The sequence below is a fragment of the Rousettus aegyptiacus genome, unplaced genomic scaffold, assembly GCF_014176215.1.
Source record: "Rousettus aegyptiacus isolate mRouAeg1 unplaced genomic scaffold, mRouAeg1.p scaffold_m13_p_11, whole genome shotgun sequence".
NCBI classification, from domain to species: Eukaryota; Metazoa; Chordata; class Mammalia; order Chiroptera; family Pteropodidae; genus Rousettus; species Rousettus aegyptiacus.
The window spans coordinates 91,429,412-91,449,382 of NW_023416286.1; the positions used below are offsets into that span (position 1 = coordinate 91,429,412).

The 19,971-nt window shown below is 52.1% G+C and overlaps 1 protein-coding gene across 6 annotated transcripts in view; it reads right to left on the reverse strand.

Moving 5' to 3' along the window:
- Window positions 1-19,971, reverse strand: part of ENOX1 (ecto-NOX disulfide-thiol exchanger 1) — a 436,596-nt gene that overhangs the window by 323,851 nt on the left and 92,774 nt on the right. For all 6 annotated transcript variants that reach the window (XM_036228929.1, XM_036228928.1, XM_036228932.1 and 3 more), the window contains exon 2: window positions 15,138-15,203. The gene's annotated coding sequence lies outside the window, so the exon portion shown is untranslated. The remainder of the gene's footprint in view (window positions 1-15,137; window positions 15,204-19,971) is intronic.

The following is a 19,971-nucleotide window of genomic DNA, read 5'->3' on the forward strand; positions in this document are numbered from 1 at the left end:
CGTGATCGCAAAACACCTTTGGCCCGGCGCTCGCATCGGATCCGCCCGGCGCTGTCACGCAGTTCAGAAGCAGAAGCCGGACTCCCCTTCATTCGCGGTTCCTTCCTTCTCACGTTCGCCCCTCGTACACCGCTCTGTTTCCCCGTGACGTTCACGTATCTGCCGTAGGTCACGGTCCCTGGCAGTCTGTCCGGCGGAACGTGCCCCCGCCGGCAGGGCCGTGTGCGGGGCGGGGGTGGGGACGTCGCCTCCAAGCCTGGCAGCTGCGGCTGCGCCCGAGGACGCTCGCGGTGCCGGGCGGCGCCGGGCGGGACCCCCATCCCGACCCGGGTCCTTCGCGGGCTTCGCGTCGCACAGAGAGGCCCCGGCCTGGGTTTCGAATCCGTGTCCACGGGCCAGATGGATTCAGCCCCTTCGGTGCCGCTACTGGTCCCGCGCTGGCACACAGGCCGGCGACGGTATCTATGGGGACGATGGTGGCGGTGGCAGTAAACTTGTCAGCGGGAGTCCCCACTCATCATCACTGAAAAGGGGTTGATTGCGAGTGGGATGGAGATGACTCAGAGACCGAGTCCTCCCCTGTCCAGCGGCCCTCGGTCTTGGTAAAGTGGACGAGGAGGTGGCCAACGGTCATGAAGATGCCCGCGGCTCAGAGAGAAGAATGCTACAGAGTGGTTTTAATCAGGAGGCAGAGTGGATGGCCGAGGGTCAGGACGGATGTCTGCCTCCTGCAGAGACTGCCGGACCCCCACCGGGCTCAGCTGGAACAAGACTTTCTCCAAGAGCAGGAAGGAGGCTTTGGGAAGCCTCATTTGGGACCGACAGACGGAAGAGAGGCCAGGACAGCGATGAGGCTTCTGCCATCCGAAGGGGAAGAAGAGACGCTCGGGGTGGCCTGGAGGGGTGCAAGGAAGAGAAAGCCCGAGGCTGCCTGGGGGCCCCGGCTGCGGGCAGGGCCGATGGCTGGGCTCCCGCCGCCGAGACGACAAGCCGGATTGGCAGCCGGAGGCAAGAGTCTGCCTCTGGGACTGTCCCGCTCTGGGCCGTGCCAGGCAGAACTGGTCACCTTCCACCTGCAAGTCCTCTGCTATGCGAGGCGCGTTTGCCAGCAGCAACGACTCGCCCCCCATGGCGCCGGGCTGCGATCCGGTGTCGCAAACACAGATTTCCCTGCATCGCCAGCGGAGGCCGACGTGTGCGACGCGTAATCCAGACCCAGTCGACACAGCGAGACACCAAACCATCCTAATCTTTGGCTCGAGGCCGAAGTCCCTCGCGCACGGAGAACGTCAGAGCAGAGATCTACCTTTCCCGGAGAGAACGCACTCCATATTTCTCTCTGAAAACTGAAGGTGCTACACAGAAATTTGATAATATATATTCCTTCGAGGCATTCATTTTTAAAGTGGCCCAAATCACTAACAACCAGGGAAAGTACCGATTTATAAATTATGTTCTCGGCATAATGTATACATTGTGAATTTGCATGCATATTAAATTCAGATAACCAGAAGAGCATAACATTAAGGCTTCAAATTTATATGTGCACAAGACAGTAAATTCTAACATTGAAATTCTTCCCAGAAAATATTAACTCCCCACATCCCCGTGATTGTCACACAGGAAGCTGAGCAGTCTCACTGCCCAGCTAGAGACGTCAATCACCTGCACCCCCCTCACCCCGATACTCACCACGCAGAGCAGACAAGACCGTCCGGCATCGTGTGGGACAGAATTAAGGTGCTGATGTCCCCCAGCTTTTCCAACAATTTTTTTTATTTAATAATTTGACGGAAAAGCAAGGATCGCTAAAACTGCCACCACCGACTCGCTAAGAGGACCTTTCTCCACTGTAAAGATGTCAACAGTGAGGAAATGGGGCGAAATACAGCCGACTCTGCTCCCTCACTCCGGTAAAAAGGAGAGAGCTGTGAGGGTCGGGTTCCGGCCTCCAGCTCGGCGGGCCGCAGTGCCAGCTGCTTGGGCCAACGCTAGCCTAGACGTTGCTATCAAGGCGTCCTGTAGAGGTGATGACATGACCAATCTCTAGGTCAAGAAGATTACCCTGGATGCTCAGGTGGGCTGCATCCGATCAGCCAAAGGCCTGAAGAGCGAAAACTGAGTTTGCAGGAGGAGGAGGAATCGTGCCTCAAGGCTGGGACGTGGAAACCCCGCCGGCATTTACAGCCTGCAGCTCAGCCCTGCACATTTCCAGCTTACCAGCTCCCACAGCTGCCAGCCAGCTCCTTAAAGGGAATCTCTTAGCACATGTGTACCATGTGCACGTGCATGCATGCGTGTGTGCATACACACACATGCACGCAAATCCATTGATTCCGTTTCTCCGGAAGACCCTGACGGATACAAGACTCAGAGGGGTCTCCAACTTAGAGCTAACCAAGTACAGTGTTACCATCGATCCTGGTGGGTGGGGAATGTGGCTGATTTTGATAACAATGTAAAAATTCATGTATTCCCTTATTTAGAAAGTTTTTATTGACATTTAATGGACATTATATTAATGTTAGGTGTCTATTCGATGTACACGTATACTGGGAATGATCACGATCCACCACTACGCGTAGTTAAAGAACGTTTCTTCTTGTTATGAGACTTAAGATCTACAGTATCATGAACTGTCGTCACCAAGTACACACATCCCAGGACTGACTACTTTAGAACTGGGAGTTTGTCTCTTTTGACCACCTTCACCCAGTTCTGAGTTGGCTGTTTGTTTAAACAGCCTCACGCCTGCGGAGCGCAGTGTTTTCTTTAAAATTTCCTTCCTGATGCTCATTTTAAAAATTTAGGGGGTCAACTGTAAGAAGAGTAAGGGTGAATCGAATTCGCAAATGGGGAGAAGTTCAAGAAAACCTTCCTGGTGGTGGACCGTCTGCTCAGCATGCCAGTCTGGGGCTCTTTTGGCTGTATCTGGACTGTGACTTCTCTGTGGATGGGAAGTCTTGGTGTGTGTGTGTGTGTGTGGGACGGGGGCGGGGGGGTGTGTGTAGGGGGGTGAATCTGTTCCTTCATTTATGGCCTAAAAGCGCAAACCACACTGTCAGCTCTAATGAAGCAATGAAGCAAATACCCATCTCGAGTGTAGATCAAACAATTTCATGGAGTTAATGCCATGCTGAGGGCTCCTTCTCTGGCTGCCTTCTCTCGTGAACTTCTCACGAAGCAGCTCACACCACCTGCGCCCAAGTCTCTGTCTTCCCTCCTCTCTGTGACATGGGGTGCTTAGCCAAACACCCAGATCCACCTGCTGTGTGGACCCCGACGCTCCCAGGCCCGCGCCTCCTTCTGCGACCTCTAACTCCGACCCCACGCCTTCAATGACTGCCCCAGGGTCTCCTGGGAGCGGGTGGGCCGAGGGGAAAGGTCACGGCACATGCAGAGGAGGACTGATGAACTTAACCGATTCCTGCTTTCTGCAAACTGTTTCATTTCCCCGGCTCCGTGACTTGCAGGCTGGACAGAGACGTGACCTGTCCCCGAAGGCATGTGGTCACTTGCTGCACAGTCTTCTGGACACCCTGCTCTTGCTTCCTTTCTTTCTTTGGACCGTTACGGATACGAGGGGTTCTCCACGGCGGAGACGCAGCCTCAACTGAAAGTTACCTGTGACTTCATTTTCCGTCTTTTCCATCGATCCTGTCGCCAAGCCCAATCCCTGTCCCTTCTTACCACGTGCCAGCCAGCCTTCCTCCGCCTCTGAGTTACTTTGTAACTCACGGCGAGAACCATTTCCCCCAAATGCCATTTTGAGCATGTCGCTTGTTGCCAAGTGTTCCAAATGTTGCAAACATTTCTTCTTACATTTCCGTGGAGATCTGAAAGTCCACCCGCTGACGCCCCCCTTCCCGACTCTCCTCCCAGCCGTGTGCCCGCCCCGCCCCCCGCCCGCCCCTGCGCCCATTCTGCTCTGCGGGTCCTTCAACGAACCCTCCCTCCCCGTGACTCACCCGCTTCCCGCCTTCCTGCTAACGTCCACTCAGAACGGGCATCCCGCAGCCCCGCAAAATGACGCCTGTTCATCTTCCACTGGGAAAATTCAAGGTCTGATGGGTTTCCTTGGTCCCAAATAATGAATTCGTCCTGGTTTCCCGCCATTCCTGACTCAGTTCATAAGGTTGGGTTTGCCTCTAGCTCACAACCAGGAAATCCGGGGGGCAAAAAGCTGCTAACTGCCTGAGTGATCACTATCTCAACTTCATCTGAAAGCACCCCTATTTTCATCATTCTCATGATGAAGCCTCAAATGAGAAACCTCCCCGCCCCACCCCCAACCAAACAGTTGCTCTTGGCAAACTCTCTTAGACTTGCGATCCTATCTACACAGATATTGGGCACGGGTATCAGAATACACTGCCCATTGTGACTTATGTGCATGTTACATATAGTTATGGATACGTGTTTAGAAAATCGTTTTTTAAATATGAAATAGCCATTAAATGGATCGAGCGATACTCTGCTCCTTATTAAAGAGTAAGAAGTCACCCTAGCATTTTTCGCAAGTATTTGCCATTGTAATCAGTGATGCGGGCAGAAGGAATGCCAATGCTTGTCAGTCATCACTGGCAAAAATGTAAATTTCTAAAAAAAAAAAATTAAGACTCCAAAGTTCAGCTGCATTAATCTACTTCGAATGCAAGCTGGGACTATTTTCTAGGATTCTGAGTGGCTTAACATCATCGAGACATGTCACAGGCGTCCCCCAAATGACTCGGCGGGCACCACGCATGACTCCGAACCTCTCAGAGGAGGAAACGGGAAAACACCATGAGACCGTTTGAAGAACAAAAGGAGAAACGAAGCACAGAGACCTGGGGCTGAAAGTACAGGACCCTTGAGAGGGTTTTAAGGACAAGTTCGGGGCCCGGCAGGCGCATTCCCGGAGCCGAGAGTTACAGCGCCGCCGTCTCCATCGCCGGCCTGGATCACGGAGGCCGCCACATGGACCCCTCCCCGTCCTCTGCCGAGGAGCGCGCCCCCTGCTCTGTCTCAAGCGCCCCCTTCTCTTCCGGCTAATTTAGGGAAAGGGCGGCCATCGGTTTTCCTGACTCTTCTCCGGAAACACTTACCAGCTTCCTGAGGGGCATGCGAAGCAGACAGCGGGAAAATGGTCAGTGGAAGAGTCAAAGCGCAGGCTGCACGCGGCCCCCACTAACTCCAACGTCTCCTCTTCCTTCCGGTAAAAGGTGAAGTTTGCTTTTTTTTTTTTTGCCGATGCATTGTCCATTTCTTTATCTTAATTCTCGAGACAAATGGGGAAATGCGGCACGTAGGTAATCCATAAGCAGCCGCTGAATTCAAGATGTAGGTCGTATTCTACGACTGTATGCATTTAACTGTCTCACCTCAGGAAAAGAGTTGGAAGCCGCTCTCTCCAATGCCTGGATAAGTCAAAAGGTCTGGGAAATCTAAGGTGACCACAGGACAGATTTTTTTTTTTAAATGAGTTTCTATTTATCCCAATTGACTCGCAACACATTCCAACAGTTAAACAGTCCTCGGCTCCAAGGTGAACAGCCTTCAGCTCCGTAAGCCATTATTTTGGATTCTGCTCCCACATCTGGAAATCAGGGCTTCCCGACCAGCAGCCCCGGGCACACCGCTGTGCCACAAGCTGCTCCCAGGTTGGCTGTGAAGGGCTGACATCCCTCGGCCGCAGGGAGCAGGTGGGGCCTGTGGCAGCTGGTACCTCGGACAGGTCACACCTGGCCATTGGTTTCCAGAGACACAGCACTCACTGCTCCGCAGAGAGGCATTAAACCCACCCCCAAAAACACTGGCTTCCACGGGCTGCTGCACAGGGGGCCCCCGGCCATCGTGGGAAGCAGCCCGCAAAGCTGCCGGAGGAGTTCTCGTCCCAGACAGACAGGGTACCACACACGGGCTGAAGGCGGGGGTTCTAGAAAGCTGGGGAGGCAGATCTGGAGGGCAAAGGTGTAGGGACCAGCTCCCCACATGCTCTCCTTACAGGTTTCACATCCTTCTTCCCATCTAAGGCGAATGGGATCTTTTATTGGCATCCATGGGGTGACTGCTCTCAGGATGAAAGCGCCTCTTACAAATTAGGGCCTCATTATTATTTTTAATTACTTCCCAGGAAAACAATTAAACGGGAAGGATCGGAGTGTTGCATTTACCTAACAAAGGAAAGGATTAAAGCTATTGAATTTTTAAAACTTAATTTTAACTGCTGTAACAATGAAAGTTTTTGGTGAAAATGGCTTGAGTTCTTTTTTATCGCTGCTGGAATAGTATCTGACGGTCACTAATGAAAAATTCGAAGAGAATCCTTCAAATCTGGATCAAGAATTACATTTAGTTATTTCAGGCATAAAAGCAGTATAAACAGAAGGGATGTTCATGAAGGCAAGGGCACGTTTTTCATTAGAAAACTGGAAAATATTTGATTTGGAAGTCCCGTATCTGCACAATATGCCCCAAATATTGTCCCTAGCTTATGACAGTCTCGGTTTCTAGGTGCGCCATAATGAGGCCGAATTATCGCCACTGAAATTTAAATAGCTCGGGTGCATTACGACCTCTTGGTTTTCGATTTTAGGTGTCGCCTGTTGGCCTCCCAGGGAGGAAGTCGGGGGCCCCTTTTTTTTTTTTTTTTATCAGGCCCCACCTTCCAGAATTCCATCGCGATTCCGAATAGCCATGGCCACCTTCCATCTCAGCGACAGAGACTCAGTTAGCGGCTGCGTCACGTAATGATCCGAGACGACGTTTCCTTTTCCCGTTACTTTTCCTAACGGAGTGTAAGGTCCCATACACTTAGCGCGAGGTTATCCCGAAGCCTCCTCACGTCGATAAATCTCCTCCCGGCACGGACATGTCGGGGGTTTTCCCAGCATCGCCCTCGAGACGCCTCCCCTGAGCCTGTCTCTCCTCTTGCTCCAGCGTGATGATCTCGAGTCCTGGTCGGTCCCCAGGCTGGCCCTTGTGGTGGCCCTGTCACGGGGACCCTGGGTCCCCCTTTTCATCGATTTGGGCCGCCATCTACTAATACACGTTGCAGTGCTGGAGAGCTTCGTGAAGAGGTGTTTGTATCACCGTCTAATCTGGAAACGTCTGTCTCCGGTTGCGGGGGATTCTGTTGAATTATTCCAGTTTTCTGTCCTCCGGGTTCCATGTTCTCTCAGTCTGGTGTTTACCACTCTGGACCTCGCAGACCGATCCTATAAGCATCTTACTGTTTCTGTATTACTCTCTATTCTTTCTCTTCTTACTTCACATTCTGGGACATTCCCTTAACTGTGTCTAGTAATCCTCATAAACTCTGTTCTGTTACACGGTGGCAAGATCGGTCCTTATCTTTCTGAAGATACTGATTTCTTCTTCCCGCAAAGTTTCTGTTTTCTCCAAGTTGCTGTTCTTCTTTTTTCTGTTTGCAGGTTTTACTTACTGTCTCTCGTGATGGAGACTTTCCTTAAACGTCCAGCGATCCTTGGCTGTCTGTTAGTCCTTCAGAGTGGAGAGCTGGAAAGTTGAAGGGAAGGCTGGGGGGAGTCAAGGTTTATCGTAGGATCGCTCTGGTCAGGCCTCTTCATAACTCTGGTATTGGTATCTCTGAGTTGTGTCTGAAGGTCAGAGTTCCAGGTGTCCTGGAGTCGCTCACAGGCAGGGGCAGGAAGCAAGTGGCGGCGATCCCCAGGATTTGGTACAGCAGTACGATCTCCCTGACCGCAAGCCTATCGACGACCACTTTTCACTTTTCCTGATACTGTCTAACCTAAAAACCTTCCATTTTATCATCTCAACAGAAAAAAAAAATAAAAAATAAAAAACATCCCCATCTTTCCGTTGGGAGAGGAAGAGGGGCAGTCACTCGCTTGCACACAGTTGGGAAGCAGAGCTGACCTTTCGCCCCGCACTCCTAGTCTGAATCCTGTCTTCGCCCTCATTTCTCGGGGGGTTCTTGTCGCTGAAAAGTCCCGAGCTTTTACGGAGTTCATCAGCATAAGCTGGGCCACTTCTTCCTTCTCCCTCTGCCAGAGGAAGATTCCACTTTCCCGGGCCGACTCAGGAAGCCGCCTCCCGCCCACCCACGTCCCAGGCCGCAAAGCACTGCGGCCGCTGCCTCGTTTGTGTTCTCATGGGCGCGCGCCTTTCAGGGAGATCCCTGACAACGCCATCTGCACAGAGTTTCGGGAAGGGCCGGGGACGGAGACGTATCATCTGTAAGCTGAAAGCTGCCGGTCGCTCCTTCATCCCTGCACTTGGGTGCTGAAACAGGGTTACTCGAATTTTTTTTTTTTTTCAATATTAAGACAAGGCCCAACGTTGAGGGGAAAAAAAAAAAAAGCGTTCAAGGAAGACTGCGGTTCGGGGATTTAGGGGAAAGTGCGCTTCGAAGCTGCGTGCTCGCGTAAGCGGGTACATCTCGTCGCCCTAACGACGTGGCGGCACCGAGGGCAGTAAGAGAGGGACGTGCTCATTTCATAGGAGCCTCTACGAATTCTCGAAGTGATCGTTACCCTAAAGGAGCGCGTTCGGAGGGGAAAGACACCAGGCAAACGAGTGGAATGATAAGAGGAAAACGCGACAGGGGGAAAAAGGGCTCAAACTCAGCGTCGAAAAATAAACGTTACGGACCTTTCTTCTGCAGAGCTTGCATAATGCGCATTAGATATAAAGCGGTCAACTGACTGAGGAATACAATTTATTGTACGCAGACTAAGGCTGCTGGCATCAGAAAAAAAAATCATACACAGCTCTCCTGTTTACGATACAGCTGCTTCAAGCCTTTATTCTGTTTTGTTTTGTTTTTTTTACCATAGTGTGTCATTAAGATTTTTGAAATAATTTTGTGAAATACCGGTTTAGTTCGCCACCAACTTGTGAAAGCAGACGGAGTAAAACACTGTATTTTTTCCGGCGATGCTCAGGTCGTGAGGGTGCACCCTCGCAGAGACCGGAAACGCCATCCGCGCTGGCATAACCCTCATTGCTGTGCACGTGCATCTCTGCGAGTCCCATCACCGTTTGCGCCACTGAGATAATTACCCTCGTAACACAGGCTTTGACGACGCACGGTTTAAAGAAACGTAACGACTGCTTTTGGCTGCACGGACGCTTAACTGATTGGATACGGATACGAGAAGAAGGATTCCAGGGAGGGCACGGGGCGTCTTCAGCATGAACGAGGACGACGAGGGGACCAACGTGTCTTCCTTCCCCAGCCATCGGGGCGGGAGGCTGGGCGGGAGCTCAGTGCGGGTGGGCGGTGCGAGGCGTCTCCATGCCAAACCTCTTCAAAGCCATCTAGTGGGCAACGGACCCTTAGAAACACGAGCCTACGACTCCGTGGACCAAGAGGAGACATCGAAGTTTTCTGAAAAGGAAGTAACTTCATCAAAACGATGCTTCGAAAAAATAAAATAAAATAAAGCACAACCTGCCAGTGTTCTACAGGGCAGCAAGGTCAGGGACAACAAACAGTTCTGACCCTAAGGAACGGAACGCTGCCCCGGAGGGCCTGGCGGCAGAAACGCGCAAGAACTCGGTCCAGCGATGGACGGGGGCGCGTGGCCGGCGGCCGCGGCGCCGTGAGACGCAGTCGGTCAGGTGACGGGACGGGCTGAGCCGGCACCGACGGAGGACCGCCGGACACTCAGGCCGCTCTTCCGTTAACTCGAGAAACGGCCGCTGAGGATCCACTACCCGCAAGGCGGACGGTCCGTTCTCATCATTCGTCTCGTGATCTTTAAAGGCGAATATAAGAAATGCCGGCTAATCGATTTCCCAGACTGACTGATGGTCTTCTGCACGAGCAGAAGATTGATTCTTTTTACAGACAGCCATCTCGGCGCTCCCATCATGTCCTTCCGACAGGACGCGCAGGGTCCGATCGACTCGAGGGCCAACTCGATGCAAAGAGCAGAAGAAAAGCATTAAGACAACAAGGTCCATTAGGCCCAACATTGCCTCAATTACTTTAATTCCATTATTCCTGTTCATATTGCTTCCGTAATCGATATCTCCTTTCGGTTATTCATGTTTATTTACCCTTTTCGAAATTGCAAGTAATAGGATTATGGTCTTTTGAGCTCAGTGGCAATAGACTGTCATAAATATATTTCTGAATTTGTGACTGTCTCCGGATCCGGAACTGAGGAGAATGAAATGGAATCGAGTTTTCCGGAGGCCGTCTTGTGTGAAGATCCAGAACACCCTAACGCATGTGGTATAGGTGCTTTTACCTGTCATGTCACTTGTCACTCACCGTCAAGACTGGCCACCTGTGGCTCAATGGCTCCCTGATCTTCTCCTTCCCATGTCTAAGCCCGAAGGCAGGGTAACTAGTTTTCAGAGTGGACACCTCACCGCTTTTGGTCCAATGTCGTCCTTCCGCCCTTGCCGACGATTATTCTGCCAGAGTTTCACCTGGACGTTACATTCGCCGCCGCCTCGGCCCGTCTCCCTCCACCGAACCAACACCGAGGCAGCGCCCCGCGCAGGCCAGACGCCGCGCTCACGGGAGAAACGGCACACACGACAGGTAGCCAGCCCTCCCCTTCCACACCCAGCCGTGCTCCTGAGAGCACCGCGCCTAACTCGTGACATCGGTGAGAACTGCGAGGCGTCCACAGAAAGTTCTCCTGAGGTCCAGAAGGGGCAAAGTTACGGGTGAGTGGAGAAAGAGTTTCATAAGGAGTACGAATTTGCGAATTTGAGTGACGTCTTGAAGGAGGGGCGGGCTGTGAAGACGGAAGCTAGGAGGGGAGAGGAGCTGTGTGGGGGGGGCGCAGCAGGCGCCCCCGGCTGGAGCGAGTGATTTCCGGAGTAAATGAGAGGCGGAAACGGCTGAGAGCTTCGAGTGCCAGCTTCGGAAGGCCTGACCTCCCTCTAGAACAGGGGACCCCAACCCCCGGGCCACAGACTGGTAAGAACCAAGCCACACAGCAGGAGGCGAGGGGCAGGCCAGCGAAGCCGCATCTGCGTCTGCAGCCGCTCCCGGCGCCGGCATCACCGCCTCGGCTCCGCCTCAGATCCTCAGGCGTTAGATGCTCATGGGAGCCCCGGTCCCCGGTGCCACAAAATTTGGAGACCGCTGCTCGAGAAGCAGCAGGACCTGGGGGGAGTTTGGCAGAAGACCAGCAGCCTTTACCCAGCCAGCTGGCCACAACAGGCAGGAGGAGCTGAAGGCACCTGAAATCTGTAGACACGGGGCAGAAAGCGAGGCTCGGCAGTACGTAAGGGACCTCCAAGACTTGGTTCCTGCCTCCCTGCAGAACCTCAAAGTCGTCCTCCCAGGATCAACCCACCGGCAAGGTGCACAAGGACACACCTGGACCCCTGCTAAGCCCCCACCCTCCGTCGCCTTCCGAATGTTCTCGCGCCACCATGCCTGTCCGCCTGGCAAAGTGCCGCTCCTTCCAACCTGCGCTCAAATCCCATCTTCCCTTCAAAGCATTTCCTGCCTCCGAGAAGCCGAGTCAGCTGCTCCTCTCCGTGTGCAAGGTGTACTTCAGCGCGCACCCCCGTCACAGCGGCAGTTTCTACACGATCACTTCCACGTACATTAGAGTGTCCTTGACGCTGTCCCCGGAGCAATGTTTGGCCCACGTGAGAAAGATATTATACGAATGAATGAATGAATGAATGAATGACAAAACAACAGACAAATGAACACACTGAATGGCTGTACGAATAAGAAAGGAAAAAAGAAAAACAACAAAAAAGAAAAGCCTGGGAAAGGACGCTCACAGATGAAAAGAAGGAAAGCGAAAATATGGAAGAATTATAGGACCTCGACAGGACTCAGTGGTAACTCGCGGCAGGAGAAGCGAGAGACGAAGCCGACGGCCTCGGAGTTCTCTGCGAGGAGCCCACTGCTCTACAGCGTCAGCTTAAAAGCACCAAACACAAACGCGGGAATTTAAGAGAAACAAACAAAGAAGGAGCTATCAAGAGATGGAGGCAGAAGAAAAACTCAGAAAGAACAAACGCTGAGACTCATATTTTAACTCACCCACGTGTAATCATTTTCTGAGAAAGTCTGATAGAATCTCGATTCGAAGTATAATTAATTTAATTTAAATATTTCCCATGGATCACAAATACGCTCTAATTTCAGAAGTCTAAAAAAAAAAATTACCATGTTAATTACTAACTAAAAAGACATGGAAATTATTTCCCCTTTTTTTTAAAAAAAAAAAATCAGTTTAACAATGAATACGTTATTATCAATCTCGCAGAGCTGCCATAGTTGAATTTTCAGAAATCTGAAATTAGTGAAGCTGGAGAATGCAAAACAGACGCGGGCAAAGACCCAGCAACAATACCTTCTTTTGCAGGGCAGAAGAGGTGTGATTTCCGGTTTGCTTTTTCTTTACTAGCGGAGAAGCTAGGTACATGTGAAATCAGGTACACGCGAAACCACCCAGTTAGTACGATTTCTTAGACTGCTGTAATCGTTGTGGCGCGCGCACCCTGCGGAGCTCCAAGCACGGCGTGTAAGGGCAGTTTAATGGCCAGAAAGCAACGGCTCCTGGGACTCTACGTGTAACTGTCAAGGGGCTTGTCTGCCATCACTCTGAGTTGGTCCTTGTGTGACGAATACAAGTTAATTGTTTTGATTTTAGTGAAGCCCTCGCAAACCAGACAAGCAGGGGCCCCACGCGATAAGGTACGGAAGTCTCTGACGAGGGGTGGTAAGCGCTTGGACAAAACGCACCAGAAGAGGAGGCCGTGGGGGCACCAGGACGGCGTTACCCCTCTGGACGGGGCACTTCGGGGAACCGAGCCTGTGAGCACCACACACCCCGGAAATGGAGGTTCCTTGATTTGCCAATTTTCTTAGGACCAATATCAGGGTGAAAAATGCTAAAATGAGTTCTTACTGTCATATTCGTTTTCTACTACCCGTCATCCTCTTATAAATCCAGGGCTGTCTAGGACAGTGCTTTCCCTTGGCCATGAGACAGCCCGCAGCCCCCCTTGGGAATGAGGAAGCGTCTGTGGGGTCGGGATGCCAGTGAGCCCATTGTTCCAGCCGCCTGCTGCTCAGCCTCGGGCAGGCAGGGCCCGAGCCACTGTCGGAGTCTAGACCCCGGCCTGCCCACAGGTAGCGCCAGCCAGGGGCTGACAGGAAGTCACGGGCCCTAAAGATACCTGCTTCGCTCCCAGAAGGAAATCCCACTGGCTTTTGACCTCTCGCAGCAGAAGGCTTCCTTCTGTTACAAAGAGGTACTCCTTCCTTGGAAGTTAATAGCGGGCGTGGTCTGAAAGCTCTACACTTACAGAATATGAGGGCTTTCTAAATAAACATCTCTAAAGAGGACCATTTAAGCGCTGCCTTGAGACCGGTATCCTTATATCTTATCAGCGGTCAAATCTAAACACTCAAAAAGATAGACCTTCTAATGATTTTGAGCTGAAGACGCACAGGAAAGAGAGAAGACATGATTAGAGCAGATCTGTTTCAGGATGGTGTTTATAGATTAGTGCTAGGGAATAAAACATTAAATTTAATAAGTGTGAGCGTGAGGCAATGCAGCTGGAAGGAAAGACCGGCCCGCCTAAGTCTGATTTAAATGGCCTGGAATGGGCTGGAAAGAGATCTTGATACGCTGACACAGGCGGCATGTAAATTGGCAGCTCGGCCACGATGCCCCCAGAGAATGCAGGGCTTGCTCACACAGAGGGGTGTATTTTATAAAAACGCTACTTGCTTCTGCCTGTGTAGGAAAAATTTTACCACATTTATGATGCTGTTTAGCTTGGACAACTCTGAAAGTAAGAGTTCGCTGAGGACAAGGGTCAGCGTAACACCTGCCCACGTCTGGTCACTGCCCTTGGCCTTTGAAGGTCACAGTCTCTGCCAATATTAAGCAACGGGCACTGTGCTCGTCTCTTCAGGGGTCACCAAAAGGAGTTAAGCCGTCTTCCCCGAGACGGGGTCATGGGTTGAAGCATGTATTCCAAAAAGATGCTGAACCCCTGATTTATTTCTCGTATACGTAAAGGAGACTTTATTTAGAAGTCGAGTCTTTGCAGAGGGTTGAGTTATGATGAGGTCATGAAAATGGTTCCTAGTCCGATATGACAGGTATCCTTATACAAAGAGGGAATCTGAACACATAGACAGACAGACAGACAGAGAAAGAAGGCAATGTAAAGACACAAGGAGAAGAGGCTCACCTAAGGCTGGGAACACCTGAGGCCACCAGAAGCTGGGAGACAGTTCTCAAACTTGTTCTTCCCCCAAACTCTCAGAAGAAACCGACACCACTAATCCTCGGATCGTGGATTTCCGGCCTCCAGAACCGCGAGGTGAGTGTCTGTCATTCCGGCTACCCAGTTTGTGCTAATTCGGTAGGGTCCCCAGAGAAAACTAAAACAGCCTGGGTCACAAAAGAACCGCGGCCAATTCCGAGACCCACATGGCCAACAGAACTCGTCCTGTGGCTCCATCTACAGATGCTTCGACGCGGTTAATGCGGCCAGTGCGGTCACGGGACCACGGGGCACCACCTTCCACACCACCTCCCACATCAGCTCCATCGAAGAAAAACAATGGCTCATAGTCTATGCAGAGACCGACCCGATGGGGACTGTTTAATCCTCTAAGAAGACGATTAGAAAGAAACAGAAGCAATAAAGGTTAATGGAAAATTAATCTTGGCGACCTATTTGGGTAAATCAAAGTTATGAGACACGCGTTTATTTTAAAAGAAAAGGCAAAGAATATTTAGAACAGTAACTTCAGATAAAGGGACAGAGATAAGACTTTAATTAGGAGAGTCTTCAGTATTCACATATTTACATAACTATTGAAAAGATAAAAGCCTTCTGATAAGGTAAGGTAATAATGATGAACCATAGTAACCATTCTACCTTAACTCTGTAGAAGCAGGGAAGGCAGTTCAGGTGAGCAGCCCTATTTCCTTACTGGTTGTCTACAGAGGTTTGTTACAGGTACTTCACTGATGCTCCCAGGTGCACCTGTTCACTGAGATATGACAGGCCCTCTACGCCCCGGGCGTAAGTAAGTAGGACATGCATACGAGAATGGTTTCAGTGGGACGACCGAGCTGAGTCGCTTCTCGCGCAGTGACAAACGTCCTGCCCCGAGTCCCGCTGGTCACGCGCTCTCCGTGCCAGCCTCTTACCTGACCACGGCGAGCGCTCTCTCCTCCACGCGTTATCAATACGATCTCATGCTGGCCGCAAGGGACCTGTAAGATGAAGGCCATCTCGTTAGATACACACTTCGAACACCGAATGCGGAGAGCTGTGTGGACGCACGCGAGCGGGCCCCGGGCCTCACTCGCCGAGCCCAGGCTGCGCACTGCCCTCTCCCTCTGCCAGCTCGCCGCCCCGGGAGAGGGAAGGCCTCTGCCTGCTGCTAACCCGGTGACAGTCCCATCCCGGACGCGGCCTCGGAGCTGTCAATCATCCAGAGAATAATTCTGCTTTACAAGTGGTTCTTGTCACTCAGGCAGCTAGGGCCAGGGCCTCCCAAGCTGAACGAGCCTAAACAAGGAAAGCCCTCCGCTCGTTAAGGTAATAGAACCTCACATCCTTCGAAAACAGTTTAGGGGGTTGGCCCGTAAAGGATCACATTTCTTAAGTGTGAAGAAGACTTCTTGCCAGTTTCCGAGGTGAAAGACGACTGCGGGACTTAAAACCGAGGCCTGGTGGAAGGACAGACCGCACAGCACAGCACAGCATGGCAGCCAACCGCCCCTCCCCCGCCCTCCCCCACCCCCACGGGAAGGCCAGCACACACGCCAGGCCACAGAGGAGGCCGCAGAGGAGGCCGCGGGGCTACGAACCACGCCTGGGACCCTGGGGCGGCTTCCCGGACTGAGCTCCGTAAAGAGAGGAGGAAAGATTTTTCGAGAAGGAGCCCCTCCGTCAGGCACAGGGGGTGTGGTGCTGAATCAGGCCAAGAACCCAGGCCAGCAACAGAAAGGTCAGCTACCTCGCTTCAGAGAACTGTGGGATCACGACTTCACGGTTTTGCTTTGTTTTTTTCCCCCGACCGTGTTGAATATTTGCATGCACGAGCTATAAACGCGGCAGCCCTTCCCTACAATTTTTTGTTCCCTTTTCACCTCAGCTCCCCGCGGACAAGGAGGACTGGCAAACATCGGATGCGAGACGAAGTGACCCGGAAGGCTGCGGAGCGCTCGCCGCAAGGGGACCGAGACGTCACAGGGCCGGGCCTGCCCCTCTGCTACCCGATCGCACAGCGTCCACGACACCCCACTCGGCCACGCGGGGCCCAAAAGGAGAACGGCATTAGAGTCAGTGCAGAAGGCGGGGAAACGTCTTCGGGCAGGGACCCCGGCTGTTCGGCAGGCGCACCCCTGGGAGCAGCTGGAGGCTCTGCGGGACCACCGCGTGGGGTGCACACGCCCCTCTCCCCCGTCTGTCCCCCTGTATTAAGTAACCCTTATCCCGTCTCCTCCCCACCTCACTCACTCCTGGGGCCCCCGGCTCGCTTCCCTCACGACCTGCAAGGCCCCCCTCCCACCTCTAACCCAACCCCTTCCCTTCCCGCCGCCTGCTTCTGCACACCCCGTTTCGTGAGAAGCCGGAGATAAGGAGAGGAGCGAGGACCCCCGAACACTGCTCTTCTTCCTTTCGCTTTTCTTCGCTAAGATCCCCAAAGGTCGAGTCCCTCTTCTCTGCTCTCTCCTTCCCTAGAGTCTCCTCTCTGTCGCCAGCATGCGGCCAGGCCCCCCGAACCCCGAACCCCGGCATTGGCGAGCACAGCAGAACCTCGGGGCCCCTCCGCGGCCCCACCCTCATCGCACACGGAGCTCTCGGCGCCTCCCGGCCTGCGGCCAGGCAGACCGGACCGTGGAGAAGGCAAAGGAGACTTCTTAAAACGTATTAAGCTGGCATCATCTTAGCCTATTTTAAAATGTACAACGATTCTGGGATCTGTGCTCAAAGGGACAAAGATGTAAAAAAAAAAAAAAAAAAACAGGGTGACGGGGTCTCCTTCCACGCCTGCTTCTCCGGAAGTGCAATCCCCCCAACCCGCCGGAAACCCCACCCTTTCCTCAGTTTATCCCTCGCTGTGCAAATCCCAGGAACCCTCCCGGCACAGCTCAAACGAGCCCCAGGGCCAGCCCGAGGCAGATGAATGAACACAGCGCTTCCTGACAAAGGCCCAGGCGGCACACGAAAAGGCTCGGGCAGTGCCCCAGCGGGAAGCCTCGCGAGCAACGGCTTAATGAACATACGGAAATGACTGTAATCGTGAAAATATCTGGGGCCGCGTCCCACGTGAGATGCGCTTGCGGAGAACCCCGCGGAGGAGGCCGTGACACCGGCTTCTCACGCGCACCTTCCGAATTGCAGGAAAGCAGCCTGGCGTTCTCCGGGCATCCCACGCTTTAATTTCCAGTCCCCGCGAACGATCTGCAAAACCTCGGCAGACCAAGTTTGGTTTGCCTGCCCTTTCCCCCAGTACCTAGGTGTCGTAGATATGACATGTTTCCCCAACTGTCTGATGAATGAATGAGTTAATTAATCAGACAATTAACCGACCAATCAATATAAGGCGAAGACACAACGGAATTAAGTAGCTGGAAGGAAATGTTATCAGACACTAATACACTTCGGAGAATCCTTCCAGGTTTTTAGAATTGTCACCTACTCATAAGGTCCACATAGGGTCTTGGATGTAACTCACCTCCACGAATTAGAAGGGAAAGAGGGACACTGAGCAGGCAACGACTAACATTTTAATAGTTGTCACCTAGTCATAGGTGACAACTAATATTTTAATAGCACATAAGAAAATAGAAAGACACGAAAAAGCAGACGGGTCTCAAAAAAAAAAAAAAAACAGGAGCCTCGGATAAAGTATTCAATCCCTCCATTTGCCCCCCCCCCCCCCCCGATACTTGGTCCCTCCCCTGTGATTACTGATGGCCTCATCACACCATCACACATCTTCGGCGGCTTCTGAGCCGTGGCAGGGAGGTGAGGACCTGACCACAGGCTGCCAAGACTTTCCAAGTCAAGAACGTTCCAGAATGGATTCACTCCACAGACCAGGAAAAAGACGGTAACCCCACCTTAGACGAGGGGAAGAATGGACCTAACTGGTTGACCTGTGGCTGACTATAACCCTAAGACTCCCCAGCCTCTCTGGATTCACCTCGGAATTCGGGGACCAGGTTAGCAGGTCCCCAAAGCTGGGGCTGCAAGTCATGACACATCAATAAACCAAGCATTTGGAAGCGCGGCTGGCCCTGGCTGGCAGTGGTAATTTGTTAGATCTTGTTCTGAATTCACTTCATGTTCAAAAACTAGGAGAGGTTTTTTGACACTAACGTCATTCTCATCAGTGGACTGAGATGGCGATGCCTCCAGAAAAATCTCTTCGGACCCTTATGCAATCGATCACGTAGAGAGCCTGTCTTGTGCTAGCTTTCAACTCTATTCGACCCAGTTTTAACAAGTGCCCTAAGCTAGCATCTGAGAAGAGGGGTTCGACCCTTGAAGAAAAGACTTTGACAGCTCTAGGACATATGCACTTTAATCTAGAGAAGAAAGTAGCTTAATGACCCATTAATGGAAAAAGAAAAAAAATAATTATTCTGAGACAATCCCTGGAAACTTTATGCCCCTGTACTGCACATCACGAGATGAGCTTTGTTACTGTCCAACGACAAGGGTTTTCTAATAATCAGGAATTGGAGAAGAGACAGCGTGGCTTAATCTCCCCCGGCCCCCTAAATGTCATTTTGAGGTTTCCAGCTACGTAAGAACCTCAGCTCCATGATCTCAGTCTTGTCTATACATCATTGTAAGTATTTCAAGGGGGAAAAACAAAAAACAAAAAACAGTTGCATTTGCCATCTTCATTCACTGCCTAAAATTCTAGAGCCATGTTTTTGTGCTGGGGTTGTAAGAATGGCAAAGAGAAGCAAAGAAAATATGCCACCTCCCAAAGGAGGGTCCCAGTGCCCCCCGCCCATCCCCCGGCCCCGCGATTCACGCGATAGCCCCCCGGATGAATCCCCCGGTCAGTCTCGCCAGGACCCCGGCATCCAGGCACCTCCTCTCGTCCTCCTCCTCGCAGGAAGCGACCGCTTCTGGGAGAATGAAGAAACGCTTCCTTCCGTAACGTTTGTGTGCTGAAGTGTGTTAATCGGCCATGTCATTTCCAAAGTAGAACTCGCGATCAAGGAGTCGGACAGCGCACACAAAACGAGATCGGACAGAACGGATTGAGAATGATGAATGGGCGCCCCAACCATCGCCTCCTCTGCGCCCGGAAAAGCACAGTCCAGATAAGCCAAGAGCTCCATGAAGACAGAGAGGGCCGGGTGAACGCGGCTGGAGGGGGTCACCATGCACTTTCACAGTTTACAAGGATAAAGCGATTACGGCTTCCATCGTTCATGAATAGAGCCTCTTTAACATTTTAATGAGAACATTAAACTCGGCTTCACTTGGTTTGGCCTCCCTAGAAAGTCTGTCAGCCTGACCGAAAGTTTCTGTAAAACGCAGTCATGGACCTGCAGGCCTCTCCGAGCCCCGCGGGGTGTGACTGGGCCACACACAGCAGCTGCGATCTGCCTGCCCTGAACCAGCCCGTGGATTTTGATAAGACTCCAGTTTGGTAAAGGAGAGGAGACGTCGAAAGAAATACCTCCACCGGCGTGGTATTTGTGCACTGCTGTGCACACCCGTCTTCTGACTTGTCTCCTCATCCGCGTTGTGTGTTACAGACACAGCACTGAGTACAACGCGTGACTCGATAAATGTTAAATCACACTTCTCCGCGCTTTTCCCTTCATCATTCTCTGCTGCCTCTTTTCTCCCTCGGACCGTGACCGATTCCCGCCGAGGCCCGCAGCTGCCGTCCTCCTGGACACCCGTTAAACTCGGCAGACAACCACGAGGCTCCAGAAGCCAAAGGTGAACAAGAAATAATTGTCAGGCTCACAGACATAGCACGCACATCTGCCTCCC